At 39.9% G+C, this 20911-nt stretch overlaps 1 long non-coding RNA gene across 1 annotated transcript in view; it reads left to right on the forward strand.

Annotated features, from left to right (window-relative positions):
* The first annotated feature begins 1811 nt into the window (after positions 1 to 1811).
* The window catches only part of LOC109025945 (uncharacterized), a 58412-nt gene continuing 39312 nt past the window's right edge, over positions 1812 to 20911 (forward strand). Inside the window, exon 1 of the long non-coding RNA XR_002004903.3 lies at positions 1812 to 1903. This is a non-coding gene — a long non-coding RNA (uncharacterized lncRNA). The remainder of the gene's footprint in view (positions 1904 to 20911) is intronic.

Genomic DNA, 20911 nt, shown 5'->3' on the forward strand with positions numbered 1-20911 from the left:
AGACTTCTTGCTGCAGGAGCATCAGTGTTCGCACAACCACACTGCACAACTTCCAGGGAGATTTCTGCACATCCGACGCATCACCTAAAATAAAGAACGTTCTATGCCACTCAATATCAAAGTCTCTTTAGATGTTAGCTCAGGCCCTGAGATGGGCTCTGTCATGTTGGAGAGGGCATCCCTTCCACTCTGAACTTGTACCATCTTGCCCCAACCATTGAGAAATGTGGCAACCATAAGCAAACCTTAGAACTCCCACAAACAATTCCCAACAACACAAATCTCATTCCGAGGGAAAATTTTTGTAGAAATTACAAACACCAACTTGAGACTTCTATAAAAATGACATGAAACACATTGGAAAAGGTAGGCCTACGTAGGTTGCTGCCAAATTTCTAATTCACAAAGTGGTGCACTCTTCTCAGGGTTGTTACGGAGGCCTGGCCACTTGCTGTGTACAATGGGAGATTCCTGGAGAGGCTCTTTCTCACTTTAACTTTTTTTCTAACTAATCTAATTCTGATTTCAGCTTTCAACATTTCAGTACTTAGATTATTCACTTTAAACGGGCAACCCATGGGCTCTCTTCTCTGTTCTCCCAGAAACTGTGGGAGCTGAGTGGCTTTCCATAATATGCGCTACTTGGTCTCACCCTGAAGCAGAGAAGACTTTGCCTTGTACAACTTCAAAAGGCCCTTTGATAAGTTATGTTTGGCTTCTTACTTAAATATAGAGCAATCCAGCTTATTATCACTTCCAGTTTGTTTTTAAAATAAATTCTTTCTTTATCACACCCTCAAATCCATCTAAAGAATGTTTAAGTTCTCTTTAAACAATTAAGAAAAGCCACCCAAGGTATTAGCTGCAGCAAGGGTGAGACTTGTGGTGTGATGCAATGTCTTACAGTGTCCCCTCTGCTCCAGAGTCTTGTCCCTTAGTCTTAAAATTCAGAATATTCAGTTATCTGGCCACCTATGGGGTCTTACTGCATGCATGAGCCAGATCATGACAGGCTAATTCTGAATGGTCAAACCCAGCAGGCTCCTTGGTGAAACAGTGGGCCAACCTGAATCATTTGCAATGAGTGAAGAACTAGATCAAACTCCAGAGCAACTGCTGCTAATAGGGATACTCTGTCATCCACAGAATATTTATTGTTATTAAGCCTCATATTAGTGTTCCTTCATGTGTAGTTTGAGAAGTGCTGATTAAGACAAAATGGATTGAAACAACATCGTTAGTCTCCGCTTTAAATATTCAGCTGAGTGTCAGCTGCTCCAGGGAGCCTTGTCTGACCCCAGAGCAGTTTATCTCTATGACACCACTATTGTGCAATGCAGTGCTGTGGTTACATGTCTCTGTTCCCCCACTGCATTGCTTTCTCCTGTTCTCCTTGAATACACTAATCACAAGTTTGGCTTTGAAGAGTTCATGAATGGATGCATGCATGAATGAATGAATGAATGAAAGAGTGAATGCAGTGTCAGATGTGTAATATTGGAAAAGCATTGGCCACAATGGTAGCTGTAGAACTCCAGAACTTCTCCTGAGTAATAGTGATAGTATTATCCCTTTTGCAAGGTTGTTGAGGAGTAAAACAATGAGATAATCTGTATTATTTTATTTAGCAAATGTATAATTGAGTGTCTACTTGGAGCAAAATACTGTAAAAATATTCCAAAGTGCTTTAAAAATGATACTGTTTCTCTTTATTTTATAATAGAATTTGGTTGGCCAATTTCTCTAACTGTACGTACACCACTAGGCAGGGTGGCTTTCCATTGTTCTCTAACATCCTGTTTTTAGATTTTCTTGCTAGGAATTCACATTTCCTCATAACTTACTTTTATTACTACTTTGTAATACTATAGCAGTATGAACGGTCCTGTAGGGAGCCTGAACTGTGAGTATTTTGATAACCTTTCTTTATGGTCATGCTTGGTTTAATTTGGACATGATTCAGGAAAAAGAAAAGAGAAAAAAAACAGAAAAAACAACACTGCAGATTTGTTTTTTTTTTTTTTAAATAATTCAACATAATCCTTTAAGGATGCAATGCTATTTTATTTTAATTTTTTATTTTATTTTTTATTATGCTTGGTGTGTTTAATTAGAGTGGTTTGGATACAGAAAACAAGTTTGATAGAAATTTGAATTTAAGTTTGTTTGGCAATTGGATACCAAAGAGAAATGTAAGAAATATTTTCAAAATTTGAGAACATTTTGGTTCATAAAAACTATGTATTATGTAAGTTAATGTTTACATGGCTTAGAAATGGTACAGGCACTAATGTATGATGGAAAGGAAAACTTAGAGAAAAAGGCATCTTCACTTAGGAACAGCTGAATTTGGGAACTAACAAGAGCAAAGCAAATAATTCAGTAAGTTGTTGCATGGAATAAATTTACTATGGTAAAAACACCATTTACTTTGAGAACATTCCGATATTTTTCAAAATAACTCATAACATCATTTTGTATAATGGATGAGTTTCTTTTAGTGGTCATGGTTTCATAATTTGTAAAACCTAAAAAATGTCTAACCTTCTAGTTAGTTTTCATTTTTGTACTTCTTTTAGAAGTACAAAATTCTATGCTATGACATATTAATTTGCTATGGGTTGAGTGTGCTAAATTCCAGGAGATATGGCTTCCAAAGGCACTCAAATAAGCAGGCAGAAAGGACAGAGTCATTGAATCCCAACAGTTATTTAAGTCTAACGGAGCGTATGCGATCACAGCTTGGATTGTGGTTCTGAACCAATGAAAAGGTTGAGTTTCAAAACTATGAAGTTTGAGCCTCAGACTCATTTTCATAGAAACCCTGATGTAAATGATACATAAATTCCCAATTTAATGGGTATGGTTGCTGGAAGGGTAACCCCAAATCTGAAGTTGGGGACAAGTCTCATTGGTGATGACTGTACTTGAAGGGTTGCTTGTGGTATTGAGTGAGTGGTCTCCGTGGTCCTCATGGAGCTGCACAGCCTCATGTGGAAGACCATGAAGGTTCGATACTGGAAAAGATGTCTAAGGCAGCAGCTGCTTCAGGCAGCAGAAGGCTGCAGAGGGAGAGTTTTGGGTTCTGTTGCTAGGGTGTTGTGGTGGTTGTAGTCCAGAGACTTGGAGAAACACTGGGGAGGACTCAGATGGTATTAGAAGACATGCTTCTGGGAGATGCTGCCATGTCAGAGACAGGGCAGGTGTGACTGGTCTGCATATCCTTCATAAGTCCTGTGTCTAAGTCATGCATTTCTAGTTACTTGGCTGAGTAACAAGTGACCCCAAATCTAGAGGTGCAAAACAACCTTTTATTATGTTCATGGATTCTTTGGACAGGGCACAGGGAGGGCAGCTTTTCTGTGTGAGGCCAGGAGCCATATCCAGAAGACTCAAAGGCTGGGGCTGGAATCATCTGAATGCTTGCTCACTCACATGTCTGGGGGGTGCTTCTGGCTGTTGCTGAGGGTATTTCTAGGACTACTGCTGTGGACTGAATGTTTGTGTCTCCCACAGATTCATATGTTCAAATCTAATCCACAGTGGGATGGCATTTGGAGGTAGAGCCTCTGGCATGTCATTAGGTCAGGAGCAAGGAACACTCATTAATGGGGTTAGTGCCCTTATAAGAAGAGGTCAGAGAGCTAGCTCATCCTCTTTCCACCATCTGAGGACACAGCCAAATGTGGCTGTCTGTAAACCAGTAAGAGATCCCTCACTAAAACCTGACCCTGCTAGCACCATGATCTTGGAATTTCAGCCTCCAGAACTGTAGGAATAAATGTTTGTTGTTTGAGACACCCAGTTATGGTATTTTGTTAGAGCTGTCCAAGTTGACTAAGCAGCTGTCAAGTGGAATAGCTACACATAACTCTTCCATTTGGGCTGGGCTTCCTGTCAACATGGTGGCTGATTTTCAAAGATAAGCATCTTAAACAGGGCTTGCTTTATGGGTTTGTGTCCTGTGTAGTTACACAAGACTCACACACAGAATAGGGCTCTGTGCTTGCCACTGTTTTGAAAGAAGAGGCTGCTCATTTTCATTTTCTCCTGGGTTCCACAAATTTTATCACTGGTCCAGATTATGACAGAGAGAGAGAGAGAGAGAGAGAGGAGAGATAGAGGGGGGTGGGGAGAGGAACTAGTCAGAAGCTATATTGCCTTCTTTTAATTCATCTAGGAAGTCAGGCAGCATCACGTCTACTACATTGTATTTGTTAGAAGCAAGTCATTGAGGTGTCCCATATTCAAAGGGGAGATAATAGATTCCACTGCTTGATGGAAGGATGTCAAGGTTCTGGGAGAGTATGTGGGAACATAAATATTGCTACGGCCATTTTTGGAAAATACAATCTGCCACACATGCTCTGCATATATTTCTGCAGGTGCCACCTACTGGGTTAGTTTTTATTTTGTTTCTTGTGTAATAGAGTGTTAAAATTAAAGTTAGAGACTGAGACACCAAGATAGAATTGATGTGATATTCCAAAGCCAGATCACAGTATGTGAAATTTACATTCCATGACTTGAATCCCCTCAACCACTTTCAGAATGGAAAGAGGTGACGTAGAGGAGAATTTTGAAATGATTTATTTGGAAAGATCAGTTGCTCCATTCAGGTTTACCCCATGTTTAGTAAGGGAGACCTCCAAGAGTTCATTTGGAAAGTTTTGAATCACCTTCCTTGAAGTTAGGAGCAACTTAAGCTGTAAAAATTCAAAGAGAGTAATGGCAAGAAGATAAGGAATTATCTTTATTTTTTATTAAAAATCTTGTATGTTATTAAAAGTTTGTATTTATTTTTTCATTTAAATTAATAGCTTTATTTTTATTAAAATTAGCATTTTTGTTTTCTTTCTTTCTTTATTTTTTGAGACAGAGTTTTTGCTCTGTTGCCCAGCCTGGGGTGTGGTGGCACGATCTCAGCTCATTGCAACTTCCTTCTCCCAGAAGCGATTGATTCTCCTGCCTCAGCCTCCCGAGTAGCTGGGATTACAAGTGAGCACCACTACTCCCAGCTAATTTTTTTTGTATTTTTAGTAGAGATGAGGTTGTCTCCATGTTGAACAGGCTGGTCTCGAACTCCTGACCTCAAGTGATCTGCCCACCTCGGCTTCCCAAAGTGCTGGGAATACAGGTATGAACCACTGTGCCCAGCCTAAAATTAGTGTTTTTAAAAGGTGATTTAATCAGTAAGGTATTTATTATCACCATATAAAACAGACCTAGATAGGGGCCTCCATGGTTAGGGAAATTTGTAATTTGTAGGCTCAGCAGATACAACATAAGGGTGATAGCAGATTTGACCACATCTACAAATACTATGCATCTTTCCAAGAAGCCCAGACTGGGTACCCCTCGAGGCCCCTTGGCCATTGCCAAGCCTTCTCAGAGGTGATGGGAAGGAATTCATTCAAATGGGCCCAGGACAATCCTGAATTCTCTCCAGAAAAGGGGAAGGGAGGCCAGCGAGCTGCTTTGCCTATGCACATGGAGATGACTTTCACAAATATTGAATTCAGGCAGGGTGGAAAGCTTATACCTTCAGATTTCAAAGGCAAAGGAATATTTTCTGTGGACTAGCTATGTGTGGGGTGATTGGGCAAGTGAGTCAGTGTGGGTTTTTTATGAATTTGTACAAGGGCCCTAGATGGTTGAAGGGCCAGAAGCCAGAAGTTGAAGTTAATATCAGATAATTAAGGGCTACAGAAGGACTCATGAGTAACCCCTGACTAACCATTCTGGTTTGCCCGGATCTCAGAAGTTTCACAAGATGTGGGACCTTTAGGCTAAAAGGGGAATATTCCTGGACAAGCTGGGATGGTTGGTCACCCTACCTACCTTGGACCACCCATAATAGGATGCATTAACCCAGGACCGGACTGCAGGGCAGGGGCCCACCAGGGAACCTACAAGATGCCCGTGAAAGTGCCCATGAAAGAAAGACTCATCTGCAAACATTTGCCAGGCCTGGAAAGCCCGAAGCCAGTACAAGAAGGACATTTCCTGGCCCTTTACCATGTCTCTCTTCTAGCTCTGGCCTTAACCCAGAAACTGGCTAGCAAGCTGTGGGGAGGGCATCAGAAGGGAGGAGGGAAAGCACTGGGTGAGGAATAGAGAATAAGCTATCCACAGCGGAGCAGCCAAGGAACAGGGACAGGAAAAGGTTTAGTGCTAAATCAGTTTCAGTTTCTGGTTATGTAAGATGTTCTGATTACTGAATTCCACTCACTTGTTACTAAAGGGATTGTAGGATGTTCTTGTCCTCACATACACACCCAAGAGTATCTAGAAAAGTCCTGGGATGCACGTGAATGTTCAACTGGGGCAAGGGAAGGTTAACTCCACTGAACACTTGAAGGGGAGTGCTGTGATTTCACAATGGGCCATGCTTGTTCAATATACTTCTTATACTGGAAATTTCAAAAATCCTGTTCCAACGAGAGTGACAAACGGCAGGTCAAGGAAATAACTTGTTTATTCCTCTACTTTGTAAGGATTATGCACTTTCCATGGACTGTTTGAAATTCCTCAAATGATGAATTTAAGTTAAGAGGGAAAAAATCTATCTTTCCCATCTCTCACTCAGTCTCCAATGGCTATCAAACATCAAATATTTTCCTCTTCCCTAGGCTGGAGGCCTAACAACTCCGGGAACTAAACGTCAGATTTTCCACAGAGAATTGTGGGTTCATTTATTCTTTGGGATGATTGTCAGATATTACTTGTCTTCCGCTACCTCCACTGTACCCCCTCAATCAGGTGAACCCACCTGCTACGGCTACCTGTCTCAGCTCAGCTCAGCTCAGCTCATCTCCTTCTACTGGGATCCTGGCCTTCATAAAGTGCCCTTTTCACAGACGCTGGCTTGTCAGTGTTGCTACTTATTTCCACCCAGCCCTGTGCCATCCATACCTGGCACCCCGTCTCAAGATCTGATGCTGATTCTCTGGTCTCTCTGGACCAAGCCATCAGATGCTTCTGACTCAGTTGCCCAGGATTTCTGTGTTAGAAAGAAACTGCCTGGGAACTGCTTCTTGATTTTTCTGGATCAGGCTTCTAGTCCCAACTCTGTTAAAATTCCTGGTATAATCTTAGACAGTTGTTTTAACCTCTGCAAGCCTCAGTTTCTTCATCTATATAATTAGGATAACAATAGTTGTGTTGCCTAGGGATACTGTGAAGAAATCAATTAATAGATGTGAAAACACTTTGTAAAAGTTAGACAGTAAATATATGCATGGTAGTACATATATATGCATTAGTACAATCTGGTTACCACGCTGAAGTTGGGATTTTTGATATTATTACCCTTATCTTTACCCTTCCCTGTCGTTGCTGCATCTCTTGGCTTTTTGCTTAGATCCTTGATCTTCAGGACCTGATGTGCTGAATGTCAATATCCGTCTGCTCACTGAGATGATCTTATCAGGCTCAATGTCTTCCTGTCGCATCATGCAAAGGTCATTTTCTCGCTCTCTTTCAGTCCCAAGTGAGCCACCTGAGCCTTCTCTCTTCAACTGCTTTTCTTTCTGACCTAATCTCCTAATGAATACGGAGACCTGTGCAATTCCAACCGACACTCTGCTCTTTTCTTCCTTCATAGTTGTCACACAGAGGAAACCCAAGACAGCAACATATTCTGGAAGCCAGGTGAGGAGAGTTTCTAAGAGGGAGAGAGTGAAAAATTCTGTCAAATGTCAAATTCTTTTCAAGGAAGATGAAGCCTGAGAATTGAGCACTGGATTTAGCAATGTGGAAGTTACTGGTGAGCTTGATAGGAGCAAATTGGGGGAAAAAATTAAATAAATTTCAATTAGAGTAGGTTCAACAGAGAGCAGGAAGAGCTAAATTAGAGGCAATGATAAACAGCTTTTTCAAAGAGCTGTGTTTTGTTTTGTTACTTTTTTTTCTTAAGGTAAGGAAAAGAATGGGCATTAGCTACAAAGACAATAGGATGATGAAAGGTTTTACCAGACAATACAGACAAAAAAGAGAGGATACACTGATGAGAGAGGAGAGAAGAAAATGGCTGGAACAATGACTTGAGTAGGTTAGAGCAGAGGGGATCCAGGGCTGTACTGGAGGGGCTGGCCTTCAGAAATGGGGATGGCTCAACTATATCGCAGGAAGAGAGCTGGAACATGTGTACACACACGCATCAGAGGAGGACATGGAGGGTGTCTTCTGATGGCTTCAGTTTTCTTAGTTACACAGGAAGCAAAGCCATAAGCTGGGAATGAGGATGGAGGAGGAGGTGTTGGAATCTGAGAAGAGAGAAGGTAAGAAATAACCACATAGAGAGTAGAACAGTAAATTATCTAGGGAAATACAGTACAATTGCTAGGCAGTGTTAATCGCCCTGGTAATGTTAATGATCATGAATCTATATTGATGTCATTAGTGGATTTTTCTCTAGATCTATTCATTTGTGTGAGTGTAGTCACAGTGTAGGCAGAATGTCAAATTTAACTAGGGTTTGGCTTTATCCAAGAGAGTTTGATGAACAAAAGTAAGGCAGAGAAGTTGGGGGCAAATTTAAGGGAGTGATTATAATGAGTGACCATGAAATTTAAGCAAGATAATGAGGAAGTAAGTGAGGCTGCAAGGAAAACCAGCAGGATCAATAGACTGAAGACGGCAGGATGGATTGAGCCAAGTGACTAATTAGGGAAGAGAGTTCCAGGCAGATTGTGGTTGTTTGTGAGGTTAGGGGACTATTGGAATTGGGGTTCAGGAAATGAGTTGAAAAATAGCAGTTATTGACCAGAATAGTAAGCTGCTTAAAATTGATGTTATGGAGGGTTTGCAGTTATGGTAAAAGTACAATTGTTTATCCATGGGAATAAGTGGCCAAGGTAAAGAGGAGAACAATATCTCTAGAAGTAGGGAGGCCAAGGAACTGAGAGAACAGACATTGGAAAGGATCATCTATAGGGATACTGAACTCACTAATAAGTAGGAGAGAATTAGAAGTAGACAAAGTGAAACATAAGTTAATTATCTCCAAAGATTAACAAGGAGTAACCAGGAAGTGCTGGTGATATATGGTGGCACGAGGGTAGAGATGACCTCAACAAACCCCGTCACTTCCAGAATGCATGCAGATCTGGCTTAAAATGTTCTGGTCAGGCTGGGCTCAGTGGCTCATGCCTGTAATCCCAGCACTTTGGGAGGCTGAAGCGGGCGGATCACGAGGTCAGGAGACCATCCTGGCTAACACGGTGAAATCCTGTTTCTACTAAAAATACAAAAAAATTAGCCGGGCATGGTGGCGGGCGCCTGTATCCCCAGCTTACTTAGGAGGCTGAGGCAGGAGAACGGCGTGAACCCGGGAGGCGGAGCTTGCAGTGAGCCGAGATCGCGCCACTGCACTCCAGCCTGGGCGACAGAGAGAGACTCCGTCTCAAAAAAAAAAAAGGAAAGTTCTGGTCATTCCACACAAGCAAGTGGGTAATGAGGGACCATTGTTTCATGCTAGTGTTCTTATTCTCGCCATTATTTTTTTTCAGTTTTAATTGAGCTCGTGAATATTAGAGAAGAAAGAAAAAAAGGAAAGAATGTGGAGTGATGATAATTCAGTTAGTTTAATCCAGCTCAGTAATTAGTTTCAAAGTGTGGTTTGGGAACCCCTGGGGTTCCCTAAGACCTTTTTTCAGGTCATAACTATTCTCCTAATGATACTAAGATGTCATTTGCTGTTTTTGCTCTTTTTGTCTTGGGAGTGTACAATGAAGTTTGCCAGAGGCTAGATAACTTATGACAGCAAAATATGATAGTAAACAGAGTACAGAAGCAAACATGAGAATCCACCTGTCTTCTATTAAGTCATGTAAAACAATGCCATTTTTCTTGTTATTTTTTCTGTTTTGGAATACACAGTCTTTTTCATAAAAAGTATTATTTATGTTAACTTGTAATGGAACTATTCTTTTAACTTAAATCAATAAAATGAATATTTAGGACTTTCTGTTTAATTTTGGATATGTTAAATGTTAATTGATATAGCCTGCATAAACAAAAGTCCTTTAGGGATAGCCAATTTTTAAGAGGGGCCTGGAGACCAGAAAGTTTGAGAAGCTCTGATTTTTGTCACTTACTAGAAGGAGAGGACTGGGAAGCCTGAGAGGTTGGACATATCGAGAGAAGTGGAGGTGAAGGGTCCTGCATAAACACTTCTAACCACTGTGACCTGCAACATGTTATAACATCAACTCCCTGAGGCTCTAGCAGGGGGCATGCACAGGTCATAAAGTTTCTCTCCTAGCTATGGAAGTTCTCCTTACTTTGAATATCACTGGATGTATTTATTGAATTAGTAATTGTTATGAAAAATTGAGCAATAAATCAATCTGTATAAGAAAATGGTATATCTTTGAAATTTCCATAAAGCTCAACTGTTTTAAAGGCTTAGAAGTTTGCCTTTCTTTTTTGATTATGAAAGTAATACATGTCAGTATAGAAAATGTAAAAAATTCTGAAAAGCATTAAGTGACTAGGAGTTAGTTATAATTTTACCTCTCAGAGAGAATAAGTTAGCTTACTACCTGTTTTCTTTTGTCTCTATTTTTTAAACAAATATGTTACCATGCTGTATATATCATTTGAAATCATTATGTTTAATGGAGCAAAATATCCCATTTGAATTATATAATAATAAATTTAGCCAATCTACCTATAGTTAGTTAGATGTGAAAATATCCCCTCCATTTTTTTCATCTTTTATAATGTATGTTTGAATATGCTTCTCTCTATATCTCTATATATTACTTTATTCTGCACATGCACACACACACACACACACACACACACCAAAAACTATGTACATGCAGTTGTCTACATCACTGTTTCAAAGCATTCATTTTGCTGAAGGAAATAAATACTGCAAAGTTGGAACTTCCTTCCAAATTGACTTATATCTATTGTTATTGCTATTTTTAAATTTATTAGCAATTCCAATACAAGTGCCATTGTAGAATTTTTTTTAAAAAACTGATTAAATAAACCTAAATTTCATTTGGATAAATTAATGGATAAAAAATATTTTGAAAACAAAGACATAATTGAAGATGAATACTGGTGACAGCAGGTTTTAGAAGGTATTGTAAAACAAAAATAATTAAAACAGCATGGTTTTACAGTAAGGATTGACAGATAAAGGAAAGAAATTCCTAGGAAATATTGTCTAGCACACTTAAAAATTTAGTATATGGTTAAAGGCAGTATCACAAATAAGTAGTGACACTAATGAATATTCAATAACTAGTGCGAAAATATCATTACTCTGTGGAAAGCAATAAACAAAAACGCAAATCCCATTTAAGTTATTGAGATAATTAGAATAAAAGATGTATGGTGCCATCTAGTGGTTAAACATGTAATTGCATACATACTGTTCTATGTAGAGTCTAATGGCAGAAATTTAAACCTGATGGAGAATTGAAGGGAGGTAAATTATTCATTAATAAAAAGGTTTACATCTCACACTTCAGCACTAATTTAAGAAAATATTTTTAAATACTGACTGTTTCCGAGAATATTATAAACGGTAGCCTATATAGTGATCCTGCATGAACATACAGGAAATTGCAGTTCCAGACATTCACATAAACAAGCATGCCAACCTGTCAGACTTTTTTTTAGTAACACAATGAAACAAAAGAACAATTTGAGTAAAAGCATGCTGATTGGAAATTCATACATGAGAGCAGAGCCTGCCAGCAGTTATAGTTTTGAATAAAGAACACCAGGGGAGCAACCTGTCCTCTGGCCCATGGGGACTAATGGAGAGCCAGAGCTTGCCCTGGGCCAGTGGCCAGTGCGGTTGGGTAGTTCTTGGTCTCAGTGGAGACCGCACATCTCCCAACTGGCCTCAGGCACAAGCTATACACACGCAGCCATCTCCACACTGGGTCTGTGCCTCCAGTCTTCCCATCCATCAGTCCATGGAGGCTGCTGCAAGGATACATGGCTAATCTAGAAAGCAGCCCTGCCTTCCATCTCTGGGAACGCACTCTCCTTCCCATTCAGTGGCTGCAGCAGCAGCTGCCCCGTTGGAATGCACAGAGCTTCCTGGCCACAGCTCCTTGGTCCAGAGATGAGCTCCTAGACTAAAGCTGGGCCTGTAAGTCTTCTTCCTTGGAATTTTGAATTTGGAAACAAGAGAATTGGGCCAGTCTGTCTCTGGATTGTCAAGACTGGGAGCTTAAAATTCAGAAGCTTTGGGTGTCCATTAGTGTAAGCTGGAGAAACAGAAAGAGCAAGTGGAGAGGAAGAAGCCCAAAGAAGCAGCAGCGGGCGATGAATGAGGCAGCACCACTGTGCTCCCCCTCCCTAGCTCTGTTGCTTCGCTCCTTTTGGATGCTCAGTTACTCCTTGGATTCCTTGGATTCCCAGTATTCCTCAGATAAGCCTTTCCTTTTGCTGAAGCAAATGTAAATGTTTTTCTGTCCTCTACATTTAAAAGTGTGCTAATAAATCTTTCGAAAGGACAAATCTGATCTGTATCATTCAACAGCTGCTCATTACCTGCACATCAAGTGCAAATTCTTTAGCATGGCTTTTGAGGCCTCTCATGACCTCTGAAGCCTCATCTCTGACTTGCCCTTGCTTTCTCCCTTCTCCCAGCCCCCCTCCCTCCTCCCTGTCTGTCCTCCATGCTCCAGCCACATTCCAATGCTTCTCACTTTCCACACTGCTGCATTCTACCAGCTTCTCACCACACTGTTCCCTCTCCATGAAATACTTCTCCACCACTCTTCCTCCCCCAGAAGCACTGAATCATCCTTCAGATCCCAGCTTAGGCATTATTTCCTCCCAAAATCCTCTTAGGTCCCCTAAGACTGGGTTGTTTGCTCTTCATATGCTATCCCATAGCACCTTGTTTGCAACTGTGTTGTAGCTTTTATTGATTGGCATCAAAATGGCCTGCTTATTTGGAGGAGACACTAAGCTCTGTGAGGGAAGAGCAGTATTTGCCTCACTGTTGTCCCCCCAGCCCCAATGCTTTATGCTTTACCTAGAATACAGTTTGCGCCCAAATATTTGTTCAATAAACAAACGAATATATACAGAGAACCATGTCTCTTATCTAAGTGAAAACAACTGAGGCCCAAGTGTGTTGTAAACTTTTTTTCAGGAAAGTGTCCAATCAGCCTCATTTCTGCTTAGACTAGGGTCTGTAAATCTCTAATAATATTTTTGAGAGCTGCTGTCTCAGGCTTCACAACCAGACAAATGCTTTTAATGTATGCAACTTTCTCTTATGCTAAATCAGAGCGAAATGCACATGAATCGATGTAAAGATTATCTGCATTTTGTGGACATGGGTGGTCCAGACACCCACAAGGAGATAAATAAATGTTTGAGGTGGGTCCTTCAATGATTTTTACAACGGATGCCAATTTGGCAAGCTTGACTGGGCCCTACCAGTGTGAGGAACCATGATTTTGGTATGATGTTGGGGAATTTGTGGCTTCCATCTGCTGGTTATCTCACAAAATGTAGAGCTGAGAAAAATCACATACTGATTAAATCATAGAATCCCACACTTGGAAGGGACTTCATGAGATGATCTGGGCCCGCCTCCTGAAGGTCAATGCATAAATCATCTTGTGCAGATGGCTGTTTATACTATTTTTAAAGCTCTTTAAGGATGGAGATTACACAGCTTCCCTTGGTAGTCTGATCTTCATGGTCAAGAACTTCCTTTTTTAAAAGCCCAGCTCCTCACTGCAGTTTGGCTCATTTCCTCTTTTTGTCAGCTCTCTGTGAACATGGAGAACACATGATCAACCTTTCCTGCTAATTATCTCTGGCCCACACCTGTACCCTAGCAATTAATTATTAGGATTTATGCTATTTTTCCCCTCCCAAGCTACGCAGTTGCAATTCCTTAATTTTTTTCAGAAGACTTATTTTTTTCCTCCTCAATTACTTTTGTAATTTATACTTTTTCTCCTTAGAGTCTGTCCCATAGCTCATTATACAAAACTAGTAATAGCAGCTCTCCTCAAGTCCTAATCAGCTGTAAATAAACAGCAAAGCTTTCGACTTATCTTACTCCAGTATCATGTTTGCTGTTTAGATCACAGCACTTCCTTTTTGTTTGTGGTGTAGATTAGGTTCCACAATAAACTTCAAGCCTTTTACTGTCAAACTGCTACTTTCTACATGTCATATCTGTGTAATTCGCCTTTGTTTTTTTGATAGACTGAGTAATGCTCCCCCACCCCAAAGATGTCTGTGTCCTGGTCCCCAGGACTGTGAATATATTACCTTGCCTGGCAAAAGGGACTTTGCAGATATGAGTAAGGACCTTGAGATGGGGAGAGTATCCGGAATTATTCAGGTGGGCCCAATGTAATCACAGGGGTCCTTATCAAACAGAGGCCCTGGAGGATCTGGGTAGGAGAGAAAAGATGGCCGCAGAGATGAGAGTGATGGGCTTTGAGGATGGAGGAAGGAGCCACAAGCCAAGCAATGCAGCCGCAGGAGCTGGAAAAGGCAAGGAAACGGACTTTCCCCTGGAACTCCCAATGGAGAAGCATGGCCCTGACCTGCCCACACCTTGATAGCGGCTCGTTGAAACCTGTTTGGGTTTCTGATTTGCGGAGATGTAAAGCAATACATTTGTGTTGTTTTAAGCAGCTAAGTTTGTGGTGATTTGTTACAGCAGCAATAAGAAATATACAATTTACTAATATAATAATCTGTGCTTGTCTTGAACTTCATGGTCTTATTCAACAGAGCATTTTTTGATTTATAGAGGTTTCTTGATACTGTGTTCTCATCATCCAAAGCCACATCAAAATGAGTGGTTATTTACTAGACTATTGATAACCTTAACTTCTTATCAACTGTTTTAAAGTAATTTATGTACTAGAGGATTCCATTTATTGAACAGGTTCTATGTACCACGTATTTGAGCTTGGAATGTGCTATCTCACTTAAGCGTGACAACAAAACCACAGGGCAGAGATTATTATCGGAGCCCCGTTTTACTGGGGCTTGGAGCAGTGCAGCAGTGCAGCTAGTCGCTAACGGAGCTGACAGTCGAGCTCCAGCCTGCTTGATTTTAAAGTCTATCCTCTCTCTACCATGATGACCTCCCACTGTGCTGTGCTCACTTTCTCTAGTGGAGTACAAAATTGTGAAGAATCTGAAGCACTGAATTTTCAAGGAAGATGTGTTACCATATGTAATTTTCTTGGGAAAAAAAAAAGCTGGTTTCCTAGAAATGCTATGTAATTGTTCCAGATGTCAGATTGAAACGATTTCAAACACCCGAACCAAAATTATAATTGTTGAAAAGTGAGAGGGATCACTCAAAAACATTAGTGGGGAAAGCAAAAGCTCTCTCTGTCTTGGCAGGAACCTATACTTTCCCTGGGGAAATATCATTTCTAAGGAGCAAAACTTCTGAATTAGTTTTCAGCAAAGTATGCTTTAAATTCTTCTGTCCTATGAAACTTTCTGACATCGTGTCATTCTTCAGTTGAATTCTGTTGCCTACATAATTTGACATGTGAGACAAGGAGGGATGCTATTTTACTTCCATGATCCTCTTCCTTTTCTCGGTTCTCTCTGTTTGGAAGAGAGTAGAGTGCAACTTTATTTTTAATACTAACCTTTTCCAACTACGCTTTCCATGTGGTCTGCTGAGGCTGGGAGGATATATACGTTTGTTTTCAAGTCATCTCATTTTAAACTGACCGGCAAATATTTAATCAGCCAACAACTATCCCTTGGTTCTGCTAACTAGTCCTCTCCCTCTCCCTTTTTACTGAACAATTAGTACATTTTCTTAGTATCATAGTAAACACTATGCAGATACAGCTTCAATTTCTGCCTCTCTTCCAACCACACTGCTGCACCTATGTCCCTGATGTATAAATCTGACAGCTTCCCTCCATCCTGTACCTCCTGGCAAATCTTAAAAGACCACAAGGATCTACACTGTTATCCGCATCCCTTACTTCCTTGTCTCTTCTTAATGCACTATAATTCAATCTGCCGCATCATTCCTTTGTGAGACCATGAAACTTGTCTCACAAAAACTTGGGTTCTTGTGGGGTGGGAGTGGGAGTAGATGTCCACTTGGCATCTTTTATGTGTCCCAAGCTAAACCTCCTATTTCCCCTCTAGCCTCTAAAACTCACTCTTTGACCTGTTTTTGCCTTTCAGTGAATGGCATAATTTAGATGTCAAGCCAGAAATCTAGGATGTAACTATATACTGCTTTCTTTTATCCATGTCATCTTCATTACCTTAAAAGAAGTAATTCTAGGTCAGGCACAGAATCCCAGCACTTTAGGAGGCTGAGATGGGAGGATTGCTTGAGCCCAGGAGTTCAAGAACAGCCTGGGCAACATAGTGAGACCTTGTCTCTACATTAAATAGAAAAATTAGCTGGGCATGGTGGCGTGCACCTATATTCCCAGCTACTTGGGAAACTGAGGCTGGGGATGGCTTGAGCCTGGGAGGTGGAGGTTGCAGTGAGCCAAGATTGTGCCATTGCACTCCAGCCTGGGCAACAACAGAGTAAGACCCTGTCTCAAAAAAAAAAAAAAAATAGTAATTTCACTTACCTCGTCCTGCTCACTCTTGGTTTCTTAATTCAAGCCTTCATCTTTTTTTAAAAAATTAATTTTGTGGGTATATTATAGGTGTGTATATTTATGGGGTACACAAGATATTTTGATACACATTAAGGTAAATGAGATATCTGTCACCTCAAGCATTTATCCTTTGTACTGCAAGCAATTCAATTACACTCTTAGCTATTTTAAATTGTGCAGTTAAATTATTTTCGACTATAGTAACTCTGTTGCACTCTCAATTACTAGGTCTTATTCATTCTTTCTATTTTTTTTTGTACCCAGTAACCCACTTCCCCTCTCATTCCTCCACTGCCCTTCCCAGCCTCTGATAACCTTCCTTTTACTCTCTATCTCCATGAGTTCAATTCTTTTAATTTTTAGCACACACAAATAAGAACATGTGAAGTTTGTCTTTCTGTGCCTGGTTTATTTTACTTAGCATAATGACCTCCAGTTCTATCCATATTGTTGCAAATGACAGGATCTCATTCGTTTTTATGGCTGAATAGTACCCTGTGTATATGTACCACATTTCCTTTATCCATTCATCTGTTGATGGACACTTAGGTTGCTTCCAAATCTTGGCAATTGTGAACAGTGCTGCAATAAACATGGGAGGGCAGAATCTCTTTGATATACTCATTTCCTTTCTTTTGAGTATGTACCCATCAGTGGAATAGCTGGATCATATGGTAGCTCTATTTTTAGTTTCTTAAGGAACCTCCAAACTGTTCTCCATAGTGCTTGTACTAATTTACATTTCCACCAACAGTGTACAAGGGTCTCTTTTCTCTATATCCTCTCTAGCATTTGTTATTGCCTGTCTTTTGGATAAAAGCCATTTTAACTGGGGTGAAATTATATCTCTTTGTAGTTTTGATCTGCATTTCTCTGATGATCAGTGATGTTGAGCACCTTTTCATACACCTGTTCTTTTGAGAAATGTCTACTCAGATCTTTCGCCCATTTACAAATCAGATTACTAGAATTTTTTACTAGATAGTTGTTTGGGCTCCTCATATATTTTGGTTATTAATCCCTTGTCAGATGGGATTAATATGTGCAAATTTTTTCTCCCATTCTGTGGGTTACCTCTAAACTTTGTTGAGTGTTTCCTTCACTGTGAAGGTTTTTAACTTGATGTGATCTCATTTGTCCATTTTTGCTTTGGTTGCCTGTGCTTGTGGGGTATTACTCAGAAAATCATTGCCCAGACCAATGTTTTGAAGAGTTTCCCCAGTGTTTTCTTTTAGTAGTTTCATAGTTTCTGGTCTCAGATTGAAATCCTTAATCCATTTTGATTTAATTTTTGTATATGGTGGGAGATAGAGATCTAGTTTCATTCTTTTGCATACAGATGTACAGTTTTCCCAGCATCATTTATTGAAAAGATTGTCTTCTCCCAAATGTATGTTCTTGGCACCCTTGCTAAAAATGAGTTCACTGTAGATGTATGGATTTCTTTCTGGGTTCTCTATTCTGTTCCATTGGTTTATGTGTCTATTTTTAGGCCAATACCATGCTGTTTTGATTACTACAGCTCTGTAGTATAATTTGAAGTCAGATAATGTGATTATTCCAGTTTTGCTCTTTTTGCTCATTATAGCTTTGGCTGTTCTGGGTCTTTTGCAGTTCCATATAAATTTTAGAATTTTTTTCTCTTTCTGTGAAGAATGTCATTGGTATTTTGAGAGATTACATTGAATTTGTAGATTGCGTTGGGTGTATGGAAATTTAACAATGTTTATTCTTCCAATCCATGAACATGGAATATCTTTCCACTTTTTGGTGTCCTCTTCAACAGTCTTTATCATTTTTCAGCTACATTACTGAAACATTCCCCAAACTGCTACTTTCCTTTAATTTTTAAGTTTTTATTGTTGTTGTTGCTGTTGTTGTTTTTATGAAACCAATGGTGATTTCTTAGGTGGAGGTGACATAGATATATAAGTCCAAAGCAAAAGACACCTATAGTATTAAGGTGGCCAAAGGAATAATTTTATTGTTATTATTATTATTATTTTGAGATGGAGTTTCACTCTTGTTGCCCAGGCTGGAGTGCAATGGCGTGATCTTGGCTCACTGCAACCTCTGCCTCCTGGGTTCAAGCAATTCTCCTGCCTCAGCCTTCTGAGTAGCTGGGATTACAAGCACCCACCACAATGCCCAGCTAATGTTTTGTATTTTTAGTAGAGATAGGGTTTTGCCATGTTGGCCAGGCTGGTCTCGAACTCCCAACCTCAAGTGATCCATCTGCCTTGGCCTCCCAAAGTGCTGGGATTACAGGTGTGAGATGCCGTGTCCAGCCAAGAACTTTATTTTTAATGGTGAGAGAAATTGAAATGAGATTGAAGACATGGAAATGTAGGGGACAGCTTTGAAACATATGTGGACTAGTGGGCTCCTAAATACTTACCTCTCAGAATATTATGCTATACTTGAACACCAGTAGATAAAATGTAGTCTATGCGAGCATATATTTTTCCATGAGTGTTTGTGTGGTGAGAAGAGCTGACTTTTTAGAATTGTAAACAGAATCACCAGCTATGGCTTCAAAATAATGAGTTATTACTACTCAATATTATCATTATTTTGTCTTCATGGGTATTTTATTACTAACTTGGAACATGATAGCTTTTTTACTTTTTCTCTTTATTTTTATTTCATTTGTAATTTATTATGATAGACTTATGACATTCAAAAATATATAAAGAACGATTAAGCCAGGCACGGTGGCTCATGCATGTAATCCCAGCACTTTGGGAGGCCAAAGCAGGCAGGTCACTTGAGGTCAGGAGTTCAAGACCAGCCTGGACAACATGGTGAAATCTCATCTCTGCCACAAAATAGAAAAATTAGCTGGGCATGGTGGCGCATGCCTGTAGTCCCAGCTACTTGGGAGGCTGAGGTAGGAGAATCACTTGAACCTGGGAGGTGGAGGTTTCATTGAGCTGAGATCATGCCACTGCACTCCAGCCTGGGCATCAGAGTGACAGAGTGAGACCCTGTCTCAAATAAATCAATCAATAAAGATAAAAGAATGATTAAATGAACACCCATATACTCACCACCAACCTTAAAATATAAAATTCCAAATACAGTAATGATTGGAGCACCTGTGCCCAGTGCCCCCTTCTCCCCTGCACTCCCACTATCCTGAAATTTGACTTCTTTCTCCTTCCCGTGTATATTTACTTTTAATGCCCCAATTTACAAGGGCTCTCACTTGCCTAATGTAGGATCTCAGCTACTCTACCCAACTGTTGAAACAAAAAATTTAGGCCTAATCCTTGTTTAATCATTTTTTTTTTTAAATCCTGGAGTGTGTTGGCACTGGGCTTACCTACTGAGGAGAGGCAGTTGTGCACACCTCTTCCCAAATCCACGCTCAGTTTGAGATCACCATGGTGGGAGTAGTTACATCATGGAAATTGGCAAATACTACAAATCAGGGATCTTCCCTGACCCTCCCAGGAGAATGGTCTTACCTGCACAATACTGCCCACTGCTCATCTTCCACATCCAATTTATTCTGTTAGTTATCCCCCAGGCTGTATTTCAGTTCTGCCCATTGATCTCAGATCTATTGCTACATCCTTGGCCAAACCATTATTAGCTTTTTCTTTTTCGTTTTTCTTAAATTAAGAAGTTTCAAACACAGACAAAAATAGAAAGGATAGCATAATAAACTCCTGTACATCCATCACCCAACTTCAATAATTATCAACATTTTGCCAGTATTGTTTTATTTATTCCCCCCTCCCTGCTTTTTCTTTTTTTTTTTTTTGTTATTAGAGGGAAAGGAGCTGGAGTAATTGAAAAGAATTTCTATATTATTTCACTCAAATTCTTAATATTCATCTCTGAAATAAGTCTATATCAGGACATTATTACTCACTATGAAATTAATGATTACTCCATAATATTATTTAACACCCAAATTATTTTCAAATTTCCCAAATTTTAACACAATGCCTTTCTACAGCCTTTGATTGCTATATTTTTACTGTCTCTTGTATTCTGTAACAGATTCTTTCCTTTTTTCTTTTTTACAATTATTTGATAAACTCGATAATTTGTCCTAGAGAGTATTACACATTTTGAATTCAGTTCACAGCTTCCTCAATATTCTTTATTAACCGATATTTAGATTAAGAGTTTCCATTAGATTCAAGTTCAAGTTTTTAGGCAGCCCTAGCTCAGGGTGGTGCGTTCTATCACATCACATTATAATTAGTAAGCTCACATATTGCTAGCTTGATCCATGCACTACCCAGTTCCACATCAGTTTTTCACCTAATAGTTTTAGA

This window comes from Gorilla gorilla, chromosome 11 (genome assembly GCF_029281585.2).
Source record: "Gorilla gorilla gorilla isolate KB3781 chromosome 11, NHGRI_mGorGor1-v2.1_pri, whole genome shotgun sequence".
NCBI classification, from domain to species: domain Eukaryota; kingdom Metazoa; phylum Chordata; class Mammalia; order Primates; family Hominidae; genus Gorilla; species Gorilla gorilla.